The following is a 15,623-nucleotide window of genomic DNA, read 5'->3' on the forward strand; positions in this document are numbered from 1 at the left end:
GCAACTCACTCCAGTACTCTTGCCTGGAGAATCCCATGGACAGAGGAGTCTGGCAAACTACAGTCCATAAGGTCACAAAGAGTCAGACACGGCTTAGTGATTTCACTTCACTGGGTAACCTGATTTAACCAATAAAATATTTGTATTAATGTGTGTGTGTGTTTGCTCAGCTGTGTCTGACTGCTTGATACCCCATGGACTGTAGCTCATCAGGGTCCTCTGTACCAACTGAGAAGACCCTTATATTAACAATTCTATGAAAAACTAAAAGAAAATTATATGCCTAATTTAAATATACCTTGAACAATCTTTTCTACACTATTAATTTAGAAAGTTGGCATTTTATACATACACAGAACAAAGAAGCAACATATTAAAGCAATAGATACCTTTCTTAGGAGGTCCATGAGTCCCTGTGAGGAAGTTAACATTCTGAGAGTTAACATCTGAAAAAAGGGGAACAGTGATGCCTAATTCACTATGTTTTTGTGAAATCTAAATGAATTAAGGTTAATTAATTCATATTCATAAATAAAGCATAACTCTTGGTGTTCAGTAGAACATATACATGAGTTCTTCCACTATTCTGACCAATCATTTCAAAAACATAAATCCGCAAGAAGCAGAATCTGAATTAATGAAGCACTATCTTGTCTAAAATGTTATTGATGAAAATTGACCCAAAAAAGTGACAAGAAGAAAGTTTACATGAAAGTGACAAAAGTATGTCCCATAAACAGATTAAATAAACATGCTGAAGACACGGACTTTGGGAGGGCAGGAAATCAAATTAGTGGAAGCAAAATCTAAAGTACAATAAAAGGGGAAAACTTGAGGGAAGATTAATTCTATATAGTAATAGAAATGCTCCCACCGTAACCTGCAGACTTGAGGAAAGAGAAAAGGAGGTTATACCAGATACAACAAAGGGATAACATTTTAAAATATAAAGAACTTTTGGAGATAAACATAAAACCCATGAAATTAATATGGAAAATGTGACAAAGACATAAAAGGACAGCTTAAAGGAAAAGAAATATATGTGGGCATTAAATATATGAATAATTGTTTTGCCTTTATAGGAATTAAGTAATCTAAGTACTATTTATTGCCTATCAAAGAAGCAAATTTCTTAAAATGGTGCCCAAAAAAATGACCATCACTAAAACCCATGCTCTCACCAACTGCTGATATATATGTATACCCCTTGCTGACATCAATTTGGAAATATCTATGGAAAGCTGTCAAAAAGTTTGTATCCTCTAAGTAATTTCACTTCTAAGAAAATACTCAATGCAAAAATTGTATGTAGGGATGTTATTTTCAACACTGATTTACAACATTGAAATTATCCAAATATCACAGACAATAGAGTGAATAGAAAAATGGTGTGTAGGCTATGATTAACTATATGGTGGACTATTAGAAAACCAACAAATATATGTCTTTGAATCTTTGAGAAACAAGCATTGCTTTCCTTATGCATGAAAACACAAAGTGTAATACTCAGACATAGCTCAGGAGATGTAGAATCTTGAATAGATATTAATATGACACCATCTTGTTATAACTTTGGTAAGAAAACACTATTTACTTAAGCCTAGATTACAAATATAGGAATAGAGATTTAAGAAAATATATCTCAGTATCAAGAAACAGCATTTCTGAGTTAAAGCTGTCATTTAAATATCCATACTAGATCAATGTATCAGGCTACTTTTTTAAACTTAAATTGGGATTTTTTTTCACTCATAAAATATATTGAGAAGCAATGTAACCCTTGAACTTTGAAGTCTATAGAAAACTGGAATTAAGGCCTAGTCTCTTTTCTGATCGTTGATGACTTGGGGTAAGTTATTTAACTCTCCTATGTCTCAGGTTTCCACTGTAAAAGAAAGACCATCATACTTGCTAAATAGTGTTAGGTTGAGATTTGAATTAAAATCAGATTGTATATAAAGTATGTCACCTAGGTCTCAAAAGACAGTAGTGATTGCTAGTGTAGTTTCATTCCACTCTTTATTTCCTAGGCCCCAAAAAACTTTAATTTAAATACCTTTGATATACCAATTCCATCCACATCTGTCTGTGCTCAGCTCCACGGATATAAAAATAGAGTCAACCTTTGCTTGCTATGTTAGCTCTATAATGTACTAGACTGTAGGGCAAAGAATGACTATGACCCCTGCCCTTAAAGCTCCATACCCAGAAGAGTATACAATTATAATAAAATATAAAAGCATCAGTAAAGCATAATGTGAAAACCACTTCAGAGGTATAAAGTAAGAAAGGAATAATTACTTTGACAGTGAACAAAACCAGAGATTGAAAGCAAGGTTTGAACTAGAATATTAACTAGCATAGACTTTTGTATTCCTCCCTGTGACTGAAAATTGCATGCTCTCACTTAAAAAAAAAAAAAAAATTAAGATGAGAAAATTGGTTTCTTTTAGAGGTGTATAGAAAGTAGCAATGGCATTTTAAGTTGTGTTGTGTCCATGAAGAAGGAACTATCTGACATTCAAGAATTGTAAGCATCCCTAAACAAAATTCCATTCAAATTACCAAATATATATGGAAAAACAGAAGTCAGTGAAAAGGAATAACAAGGACCCACCCAGGTCTGACAAGCATCTGAAATGCTGTTGTTGCAATAGGGTCTTATACACAATTTCATCTGTATCATTCAGCAAGTTCTCCTGCAATTATCTAGATAGAAAAGCTGCTGGGGAGGGAAGTAGAGAGATATTTCAGTGCTCTATTCTGTTCCAGCAATTACTTAGCAATAGACAGGGCCCTGGTTTCAAGCGGGGGTGGTGGAAGGAGAGATAAGAGTTAGCATTAAAGGTTTAAGTGAAGGATAACTTTTAACAACAAAGAAAACTTTCAAGCTACAGGCGATCTGTTTATGTATCCTTTTAAACCAAATGTCCTTTGCAAGCTTAGAGAATTTGAGCTCCATCTTGGTGAGGAGAGTCACCCACAAGTTCTGATTGCAGGGTGAGGCCCAGCAGCAAGCTGGGCAGAAAGGGGAGTGGTGAGAGGAGAGCTGATCTCTGGGGTAAAGCAAGACTTCAGATGGTAGCCACCACGAAAGCAACTAATTGGGTACTGGCTGTGGGTACAAAAATGGAGCTCGGCCCATGGAGAGTAACAGTTGGTCAGGGCTGGTACACTTCTCAGGCTCAAACATGAGGGATGTTAAGTAGAATAAGGAATCTTAGGCCAAGTTCACTACTGGAAGTTGCCTATTTAACTCACATTATGTGATGAGGGTACTTACTGACCACTCTTCCAGTTCAGGGTCCTCCTATGGAGTGTCTCTGCTCTGAGCTCATGAGTTTTCTACCCTTTTCTGTGTTTATGGGTACCCTGGGGCATTATAGGGGGCTGGGTGATGAATGGGGCATGGAAGAGATAAATGTGCTGGTGCTCCTTGGGATTGCAGAAAATGTAGATGTGGGTCACAGCATGTGGAGTATGAGGGGCAAAAAGGAAGCTGAAGCTGGGAAGGTAGATGGGGGGCATGGTTAAAAGGCCTGGTGAGTCACCTCCAAGTACAGACTTGAATTATTCTATAGGCAATGGTGAGCTACTGCCAGTATTTCAAGGGAGTAATATGTTTCATCTGTACATATATGCATGCATGTTCAATTGCTCAGTCGTGTATGTTTCATCCAGGAATTTTTAAAAGCATAATTATGGAGGATATTTTGGAAAAAAAAAAAAAAAAAAAACAATCATTTGAGACAGGGAGGCCAGGTAGGAGAGTGTGCTCTGTATAAAATGGTTCCGCTAGATTCCTTCACATCCTGACTTTGCCCAATGCATCTTAGCTAAAGAAAAAAATTAAAATGCTGAACCAAGATAGGGCAGCAGTAATGAAAGGGAGAAAGAAAAGGAGAGAAGTTTGGGAAAGAGAACCTTAAATGTGAGCAAAAGGACTAAGGAGAAAGTGACAATGACTGATGCTTTTAATCTAGGCAAATATGAAGCTAGTTATGCCACCCATACTGGATGAGGGAAGGATGTTGGAAAAACAATGGCAATGAATTTGGTTTGAGGCATGCCAAGTAAAGAGTAACAAATAATCATTTATGCAAAACAAAAAACAAAGCTTACATTTAAGGACATTTTTAATTCCCATCAAGTAGATGACTAAAGGAAATCTCTAGTTTTGAGATTCAAAAACAAGATGGTGATTTCTCACAATACAAAAGGATTCTTTACTCTGTAATAAAATCTTTATTCTGTTAATAAAGCACTAGATTCTTTCACATCATGACTTTGCTCAATGCATCAAAACCGTGATTAATTTTTAAATCTTAAGGTCTAGAGATAAATAAAAAGGAATTACTTTGTGATGGGATCATGTGAATACAAACTAAAATTCTGTGAAGTAAGGATTTCAAGAGAGGAACAGAAGGGAAGGAGAAAGCAAAAGTGAGCAGAACGGCAGAGAAAGCCACAAATGAACATGAATCTAAGGACAAAACCAGCCAGCACAGGATGAACAAGAGGATGAAGCCTCTATACTTTGTAGAAGGGCAGAGAATCAGACATAAGAATAAAAGAAACGCCCTGATGTGAAAACCAAGGAGATTATCTCTTTCTCAAAGTCCAATACTTAAGTTTGCCTAGTGTCCAATAATGTAGTATATACCTTGAAAGTGAAAGTGAAAAGTGTCAGCTGCTCAGTCATGTCCAACTTTTTGCGACCCATGGACTGTAGCCCACCAGGTTCCTATGTCCGTGGAATTCTCCAGGCAAGAATACTGGAATGGGTAGTCCCTCCCTTCCCCAGGAGATCTTCCTGACCCAGTGATCGAACCCAGGCCTCCTGCATTGCAGACAGATGCTTAACCATCTGAGTCACCAGGGAAAACCAAGGAGAGCATCTCTTTCTCAAAGTCCAATAGTCAGTTTGCCTAGTGTGCAATAATGTAGTATGGAATGTGCTGTGCTGTGCTAAGTCACTTCAGTCCTGTCCGACTCTTTGTGATCCTATGGACTGCAGCCCACCAGGCTCCTCCATCCATGGGATTCTCCAGGCAAGAATACTGGAATGAGTTGCCATGCCCTCCTCCAGGGGAATAGAAAGCATTAAATAAGTGTCAGTTTTTATTATGAACAAAAAGAGAACTCATAATGGTTTCCAAACAGTTTAATATTTCTCCATTAAGTATCAAATCATCACCCTTTCCATTTGTCTTTTATTAAATGAAAGTTCAGTCTGGGAAGGGTAAACTAGTCCAGTCACTAACTAACACTATAGTGTGGGGGTCCTTAAACCAATCCCATCTTCCAAGCAGCAGGAGGAATTCAGGGTAGCATGGTTTGAAAATAGTATATGTATTTCTTCTCTCTGGAGTGCAAAATGAGGTGGATGAAACTGGAGCCAATTATACAGAGTGAAGTAAGCCAGAAAGAAAAACACCAATACAGTATACTAACACATATATATGGAATTTAGAAAGATGGTAACAATAACCCTGTATGCGAGACAGCAAAAGAGACACAGATGTATAGAATGGACTTTTGGACTCTGAGGGAGAGGGAGAGGGTGGGATGATTTGGGAGAATGGCATTGAAACATGTATACTATCATATAAGAAATGAATCACCAGTCTATGTTCGATACAAGATACAGGATGCTTGGGGCTAGTGCACAGGGAAGATCCAGAGAGATGATATGGGGTGGGAGGTGGGAGGGGGGTTCAGGATTGGGAACTCATGTACATCTGTGGTGGATTCATGTCAATGTATGGCAAAACCAATACAGTATTGTAAAGTTAAATAGAGTAAAAATAAAACATCTTAAAAAAAAAGAAAATAGTATATGGAATACTAAAGAGAGACTATGAGAGAAATGAAGAAAAATGCCATTTTAGAGTTTGGTAGGGTCTCCCCAACATCAAATGTCAGAAAAAAGAAATCTTAATAAAATCATTGTATATAAGAGACATGATTTTTCAAAGATGATGTTAAAATTAGGGGGAACAAAGTAATAGGATTATAAATTTAGCAAGAAGCAATAAAGACACAGATGTGAGTTTGAAATGAAAATCTGATGTGGCTTTAAGGGTTCTCATTGGTGAGCAAAAATATTGAAGGTGAGTTAGGGTGAAAGTTTCTAGATAAAGCCATGGGGCAAAGAAGAAAAGGACTCAAGACTAGAAAGAGGGTAGAGTTTAATGAAGAGGCCAACCTTCAGTAAAACAGGGATACCTGTTGGATTTCCCATCTAGTACTTGTTTACACCTCTTATACAGCAAACTTGTCTCAATATTGCCATGAGATTCTGTAAATTACCTTTGGTAATGCTACCACATTAATAAATCTTCAAATCTCACCCACAGTGAAAATGGGTATTATGATTCCTTTTTTGAAAACATAAACCTTTTTAAAGAGAAGGTAATTTTAAACATGAAGAAAATAAAAGTTAAATAAATAAAATGTTATCGTAAATTTCTTACACAAGACATGCCCATTTCTCATCTTAGAGCTGATTGATTTGTGAATTTGTGGGACAAAGAAATCAAGAAAATGACATCAAGTATCATGTATTTTCTATTGTCACAGTGTCACATTATTCTTTACAGATAAATACATCTCAAATGTAATTTTAAATTCTATTTTCTCATATATACACTCTGTGGTACACTGATTGCACTGCCTGCTGGCCCAGTTTTTTCTCTCTCAGGGAGGGTGAAGTGTCAACTATAAGCATCATCATGTGACTTGCTTTGGTCAGTGGACTATGAGCAGACATAATACCAGTCACAGGCCTGGAAAACCCTTTAGCATTTCCCCTTGCTTGCCCTAGCAAGCATCTCCTTTCTTGCATCTGTGTTCTCATAGCTATGAGAACATAATCAGTCTATCCTTTTAAAGAATGAGACATGGGAGGAAGAGCTGCATCTTCCTGCATCCTATCTGAAGCATTCTCGATTCTAGCCCCCAATCAATCCATGGCTTCCTGCAGATACATGAGTGAGTCCAGCCAAGATCAGCCCAACCTGCCAGTCAATCTACAGATCTGTGTGTAATAAGCGGTGCATGTTGCTTCACACTACTAGCTTTGGTATGGTTTGTTACTTAGGATCATCATTCCAGTAGCTCTTTGATTCACACACACACACATTTACTTGGCTACCTCAACAGAACTATAATTTCACACTTCTTAGTTACCACCATGGCAATCTATACTCTGAATATAGCTACCAGGTTTTCTCAATGTTGATTAATAGATAAATTGTAGAGAACTGTGTTAATCAAATGTTTAATCTAGTCCGATGTTCTAGCAGTGATTTTTTGTTTGTTTCAGGACTCTTTTTCATGTTCAAATATTATTGAGGATCCTAAGAAGCTATTACTTGTGTGTATTATATCTATAGATATCTACTGTAGAAGAAATTAAAACTGAGAAACATTTCAAATGCAAGCATCACAAGCACACATGCATTAGCCATTGGAGAGCTGGTGTCATCATAAGTCATGTGGCCTCTGGGAAGCTTCACTATCTGTTCTTGAGAGAATGAAAGTGAAAAAGGTAGATGAACTAATATTTGCAAAAGACTTAAAATGAGTACTTGACAAATAGTGATACCTGATTTCAAATAAATAAGAATATTTCATAGTGATCCTGTGTTTGTTTTCTGAATATCACTACTGCATGTCTTTAAAATTATCCCATATGAGATGATCTACAATAATATATCTGTCAAGGGAGATATTCAATTGTTTTAAGTAGGAAGCACCACAATATTCACATTTCTGCATAATGAAGTATTCTTTCCAACATCAATTTAATTAGGATGTTACTTTTCCACCGAAAAGCAAATCAGTTAAAAATCCCTACATGTCAGAGGCAGAACACAAAGGCAGCTAAGTGAAAAACACATAGACACTGCTCAAAGCCACAGCCTGACACAAATAAAGAAATAAGCTTTCAGTTATAATAACTGATTAGCAGGCTGCATTTTGCAGATTATGTGGAGGGATATAGAGTTCCCATTCAATATCCATTATTCCAGTCCCCCTTAATTATCAAACCCTGGTTTAACTCAGAGGCAATGTTCTCTTTTTTAATTGCCTGCTGCTTGAGATGCAGATGTGAGGATTCTAGCCCCCAAAGCCATCTCAGACCATGCAGTAACCTGAAGCATGAAAGCCAGAGCTGAGGATGAAGAGCATTGACAAGGAGCTTGTGTTTCTGATGAAAATGAGGATGCATCAGATAACGGTGAACTGCCTGCCTCCAGACTTCTTTTTACATGAGGAAGACTTCTATCTTGTTTAAGCTTTATTTGGGGGTATTCTCTTAGTCACTGAGGTGCAGCCAACTTAAACTATATTATATGTGATAATTGTGTGTGTGCTCAGTCACATCCGACTCTTTGTGACCCCTGGGGCTATAGCCCAAAAGACTCCTCTGTTCATGGTATTTCTCAGGCGAAAATATTGGAATGAGTTTCCATTTCCCCCTCCAGCAGATCTTCCCTACAGGGATCAAACTCGTCTCCTGCATTGTCAGGAGGATTCTTTACCACTGAGTCACCAAGAAAGCCTCATAATTGATAATAAATGTTTTTTAATTGAATTCTATAAAATCATGGGGTTAAAGACATAATTCTAAAAGAAAAAGAAAAACAAAACATCAGACTAAAAGTCTTCAATAATTTCAGTTAGATGAATTGGAAATTAATAGCAAAACTTAACCATATATCATCTGGAGTGACATGTTTATAACTATGTTTTGTGTTACCATAAATTAGATATATGTCCATTCATGGCTTATTTTCAATTAGCCTAAATTAATTTTGCCATCCCCACAAAGATTAAGTGTTTATGGAGTAAACTTTTTGCGATGTTTACAGTAAGATTTGAGTCAAATAAAATAACTTGTTAATTAACTCTCAATACTGAGTATCGCTAGGTGTATGCATATGTGTGCGTGTGTGTGTCCCTCTATGTGTATGTATGTGTGTTATATTTAACAGGTTTTATTCAAAGTTTTTAAACTTTCAAAAGCACAGACGTATTAAATGAATGAGCAAAGTAATACTCAATAAGAATCAAACTAAACATCCATCAACAGAGAAATGGATAAAGAAGGTGTGGTACATATATACAATAGAATATTACTAAGCCATAAAAAAGCAACAAAACTGAGTCATTTGTAGTGATGTGGATGAACCTAGAGTCTGTAATACATAGTAAAGTGAGTCAGAAAGAGAAAAACAAATATTGCATATTAACACATATATGTGGAATTTAGAAAATGGTATAGATAATCTTATTTGCAAAACAGAAATAGAAACACAGACATAAAGAACAAAAGTATGGCTACCAAGGGGATAAGGGGAGATTGGGATGAATTACGAAATTGGATTTACATAAATACACTATTGATACTATGTATAAAATAGATAGGGCTTCCCAGGTGGTGCTAGTGGTAAAGAACTCACTTGCCAATGCAAGAGACATAAGAGATGTGGGTTGATCCCTGGGTCAGGAAGATCCCTTGGAGAAGGGCATGGCAACCCACTCCAGTATTCTTGCTGGAGAAATCCATGTACAGAGGAGCCTGGCGGGCTATGGTCCATAGGATTGCAAAGAGTCAGACACAACTGAAATGACTTAGCACAGATGGATAATAGATAACTAATGAGACCTTACTGTATAACTCAGTCAACTGTACTCAGTGCTCTATTGTGACCTAAATGAGAAGAAATTGCAAAAAAAGAGGGGATGTATGTATACATACAGCCGATTTGCTTTTCTATACAGCAGAAACTAACACAACATTGTAAAGCAACTATACTCCAATAAAATTTAAATTAAGAAAATCAAAGAACCAGGCTCAACTGTAAGAATGCTACTTTAGCAAGGATGTTTTCTGTCCTGGTATGTTAGATCTTCATTAACTCTAAATTATATTGATAGAAATGCCTCAAACACCCTTCCTACCATTAATCATAAATCCTCTCTCTGATCAACTCCCCCAAATTACAAAATTATACAACAGGGATGAGGAACTAGACACTACTATGATTGGGTGACTTTAAAAAAGTATCATTGTATTAAACATTTCCCCAACCCTACACATTCACGCATGTTTCAGTTTTGTTCACCAATTTTACCCTAGATTACACAGTTATGATACTTAATTTTATGTTAATTCAACTGCACTAAGAGATGCCCAGATAGCTGGCAACACATTGTTTCTGTATGTGTCTGTGAGGGTGTTTCCAGAAGAGATTAGCATTTGAATCAGGAGACTGAGTAAAGAAGATTCTCTACCAATGTGGCATGCATCCATCCAGTCTGCTGAGGGCCTAGATAGACCAAAAAGGCAAAGAAAGGATGAATTTGCTCTTTCCTTTGGCTGGGGCATCCATCTTCCCCTGCCCCTAGACATTAGCTCCCCTGGTTCTTCGGCCTTTGGATTCAGATCAAATTATTTCACCAGCTTTCTTAGTTCTTCAGCTTGCAGATGGCGGACTATGGGACTTCTTCACTTCCATGATCATGTGAGCCAATTTCTTTGATAAAGCTCCATGTATATATTAGACATAGATACAGACCTCCAATTGCTTCTATTTCTCTGAAGAACCTTGGCTGATACAACAGTGATAAACGTATGTTTATTTATGCTGCTCTTCCACTTTGTTACATCTAAACTCACTTCATCCAAGCTGTCAAAGTTTTTCATAGTGGAAAAAAATGGCTGAAATAAAAAAATACACCTCCCAAATATTTTTATTTGTATTTTCTCAATGAATTATCTGCAAAATATATGGAGGTAGAGAAGAGTATTTGAGGGAAAAAATGCATACTGAGAAAAAAGCCTTGAACCTAATGAGCATCTACTAATGGTTATAGACACATGAAGTTGTTATATATTTCTTTCTCCAATCTAATCGGAAATTTCCTCATCCTTAATTTATTATCTGAAAGATGCAAGCAATAACACAGGCCACTCTGTCCTGCCCTAGATGAACGATACTAGATGAAAGTACACAGAGAACATTTGAGCTCTGTTTATAGATATTTGCATTGAACAAAAATCTTAACTGATTTTCTGAAAACAGCCTGTACAGAAAGTGGCATAAAGAGAAACATTATATTGAGTATTACTTTAAGTAAATTAACTCCAGAAAGAAGTCCTCCAAAACTGTTAAGCCATAGAACTTCAAAACTTCTAGGATTTAACATAATCCATGATTGTTCATCTGAAATGTTGGTTCATGAGGAGCTGTGCTTTGAGAGGACATGTGCGGGAAAAGATGCTCATATTATAGTTCATGCTGTTACTGAGGAAACAGCAAGGCCATATCATATATACAAAGAAAGGCATAAAATGTTCTCCAGAAAATAGTATGATTTCAAGAGTTTGGAGGTCTTGGGGGTAGGCCATACATCATGATGTTAATATTTCTAGTTATTGATGAAATCCTTGCCATTTTTTAGACAATCTCCTTAAACATCTATGCTTACCTATATATTAACATACAAGAAGGACAGTGAAGAAAATTGTTATAAATTTTATCAAAATACCAAGAGGCTAGAGATAATATCACAGTGATGATTAATAATGACATAACCATATGAAGTTACTATTATTTACCCACTTTAAAGATGAGTAAACTAAGGCTTTACAGACATTAGGTAACAGGGCCTTCAACATACTTCAATTAATTTGAACCTAGGTTTCTGGAAATCTAAATATTTTTCTGTCTATTATGCCACATACTGAGCATACTGTCTTTGCCCTCAAAGAACAAGAGTAAATCCTAGAGGAAAGAAAATACCATGTACAAACACAATGTGACAGGTGGCATGAGTGCAAATCTAATAAGATATAGGCATAGATGGAGAGGAGTCGAATAACACACTCCTGTGGTGGAGGAGGTAACTCTAGAAGGACACAGTGAAAAGAGCATCTGAACAGACTCTTAAAGGACAAATTGCGAGAGACAGAAATGAGAGATATTCCAGGTCTGACAGTGTGAATGAACAGAGGTAAAAAAACTATAAATGACTTGTACATAGCAGTTTCCTTATGCCAATCACTGTCCTAAGTGCTTTACATCCACCAGCTCATCCATTTAGTTTTCAGCATAAACCTAGGAGATACCTACTATAGTTATCCTCACTATAAACAAGAAATTGAGGCACAGAGAGGCTAAGTAACTGGCCTAAAGTCACATAGCTAGCAATAAGTAGAAGCAATAAGATATGAATCTTGGGTATCCAGCTTAAAAGCCTACACTCTTTACCCTTCTTGGTAGTGAAGATATTTCCTAAGAATTGAAAGATAGACAGGGATTGGTAAACTGCAGAAGGAAATAAAGGGTGAAAACACTAAATAGGTAGTTGGTGGCCTTGAACGTCATTCTGAGGCCCTTCATTTTCACCCTGTAAGCAGTGCATCTCTGAAAGAGCAGGATCACATTCAGGATAGGGTTTGGGAAAATTTCTCAGTTGGTTCTGTGAAGAAAAATAGGCTGAAAACAAAGTCACAGAGGCAGAAGTCTCAGAAAAATTATTGGAAAGATTCTCTGGCAATTCAGTGAAAAATGGAGGGCTTGAGCCAATCTCAGTTGGCAGAAAAAGTTTGTATAAAACGAAGCATCATCATCAAGACTTCTCATTGAAGTCGCACCTCCCTTTTGGATCTGGAAAGCACTCTATAGAAGTGCTTTATGTAGTCTTGTCAATATTTTCCGCAGGATCTTGCTTTTATAGCTATAGATTCAGTTCTGCATCTATGCAGAACTGAAATATGCATAGAAATGTGCATTTCTGAAATCCTCCAGTGGTTTCCCGAAATGCTCATTTATGGGTGGCTTTTTTCCACCACTAAAATCAGAAAAGGACCTAACTCTAATAACAGAGTTGGTTTTTCTCATGAGGAAGCGCATGGGTATAATAAGATGACTTAACAACTGATTGTTCAAAAGCCTGAATGAAATAATATGTGGAAACTGCTTAGGATAGCGTCTGGCACCTAATGGGCTTTGCAGATGGCTCAGTGGTAAAGCATCCACCTCCCTGCCAATGCAGGAGATACTGGTTCAGTCTTTGGGTTGGGAAGATCTCCTGGAGGAGGGATTGGCAACCCACTCCAGTTTTCTTATCTGGAGAATCCCATGGACAGAGGAGCCTGGAGAGCTACAATTCATAGGGTCACAAAGAGCTGGACATGACTGAACGACTGAGCATGCAGGCAGGCTGGCAAGTAATAGGCACTTAAAATTCCCTCCCTGCCATATTACTGCTGTTATTATTAGAGCTTCCCTGGGTCCTGTTTCTTCAGCCCTAACTCTTCAATAAGGAGTGCTATGTCTCTGACCAGTCACTTCAGAGGAGGGTGTCACTCAAGGGACTTACAGTCACGGTGACACACTGTAGTTCCTCCTCCTCTTGAAGTGCTTCCGGTGTTGGTCTTGCTGTTTCTACCAGAAGGTCACTCACCTATGTGATCAGAATATGTTAGGGGCTCAGTAAGTGCAAAACCCTCTCCCAAATGAAGGAGCGAGGGTGTGTCCCTTCCACTCACATACCAGGTAAACAGAAGAAATGGGGGAAAAAAGAGAAGTGGAATATGGAAAAAAAATTATTTTAAAAAGAGACTGATTATAACCTACACAATAGCTGTACTAATCTATATGAGAAAATAATGCAAACTGAGGCAGGTTCTTTGTGGAAGAAAATCTGTGAAATCATAGAAAATCTAGATACTGGTTTCTGCCTCTGGTTCCTGGCACAGAGCTCCTAAAACCCTTGCAGTTTCCTAAGTAATAAGAGCATTAGGAGCATTTTTGGGTTAAGTATTTGGTCTTGGACCTCAGTCTCTGACACAGCTTCTAAGTCCCCTAGAATTTCATGGGAGATCGGAAGGTCTTTGTTCTAATGAGACCCTTCTTAGTGGGCTCCTGGATGGCTTCAGGATAGGGCTGGTCACAAGAGCAAGCCATGATTAGAAGCCAGCTCCTGGTGCCTCTGATGGTAAAGAATCTGCCTGTAATGCAGGAGACCTGGGTTCAGTCCCTGGGCCAGGAAGACCCCCTGGAGAATGGAATGGCAACCCACTCTAGTGGAATTCTTGCCTGGAGAATTCCATGGACAGAGAAGCCTGGTGGGGCAACAATCCATGGGGTCACAAAAAAGTCGGACATGACCGAGTGCCTAACACTTTCACTTTTCAGGTAGGGAGAAGGACTAGAGAGTCACGATTTACTGATAATAGGCAATCATGTCCCTACATGATGAAGCCTCCATAAAAATCTGTAATGGGTTCGGAGAGCTTCTGGGTTGCTGAACACACCCACAGGCCCAGAGAGTGGTGCACCCCCACTCCACAGGGACAGAAGCTCCTGTGCCTGGCAACCTTCCAGACCTTGCTTTACGTACCTCTTATCTGGCTGTTTATCTCTATCTTTTCCTATATCCTTTATAATAAATCAGTCAACTTAGGTGTTTTCCTGAGTTCCATGAGTCATCCTAGCAAATTATGGAGCCCAGGAGGGGGAATCCTGATTCATAACTTATTGGTCAGAAGTGGAGGTGACAACCTGAACTTGTCATTGGCATCTGAATCACTGAAGCGAGGGACAGTCTTGCAGGTCTGAGTCCCCAGACTGTCAGTCTATGCTAACTCTGGTTAGTGCTAGAATTGAAATGAATTGTCAGACACCCACATGGTGTCAGAAAATAACTTGGTCTGACACATCTGGTCACAGAAGTGTTCTGTGTGAGTAGTAGAGGAGAAACACAGGAATATTTTTCCTTTTAAACGAGAGCGCATCTGAAAAAGGAAATATGGCTCTATATGTATTGGTCTAGGATTTGTCACCAAAAAATGGAGATATTCTTACTAAGCCCTTTTGAAAATCAGATGCAATGAATAACCTTCAGAGTCTATGCCTAGACCCTAGTGGGGTTTGCAGAAAAGTGTAGTAAGTACAATGTTGTAATAGGGATTAAAAAATACATCATTTCAATAAAAATGTTATAGTTTACCCAATATTCTATAGACAAAAACAACAGATAAGAATAACTTGTATAAAACAATGTTTTTCCAGAATGCTTTCACACAGTAAAAAATATATTCAAGAATTATATTCTACCTAAGAATCTAGTCATATTTGGTTATCAAGGAGAGTAACCTACTCAAATTTAATAGTATTGGAAAATGTCTAGGCTCAAATATCAGGTTGATTAATAATTAAAGAAAAAAATCTAAATTTGAAGGAAAAAACTGGAGTGGTATAATTTTTAAGAAGGCCAGTATAATTGCTTCTTGCATTATGCATTAAGTCTCTTACAGCCAGCTTATATTTGGATTACATTTCTCCAATTATAATTTTCTCCATAACTGACCAAGGTGTTTATCTGAGTCTCTCGTTCTCAAATTTTGTTATGATTCATTAGTGACTGCATAATATCTAATTAAGATAATCATTTAAAATCTTAATATAATCTAACTCATAAGAACAAGTTTAACACTGCAGGCAATAAATAATGTTACAAGCACTAAGATAAGACAACAAAAAAGATCAAGTTAATATCGTGTTGTGCTATGTGCTTAATCTCTCAGTCGTGTCCGACCCTTT

This window comes from Budorcas taxicolor, chromosome 9, assembly GCF_023091745.1.
Source record: "Budorcas taxicolor isolate Tak-1 chromosome 9, Takin1.1, whole genome shotgun sequence".
NCBI classification, from domain to species: Eukaryota; Metazoa; Chordata; class Mammalia; order Artiodactyla; family Bovidae; genus Budorcas; species Budorcas taxicolor.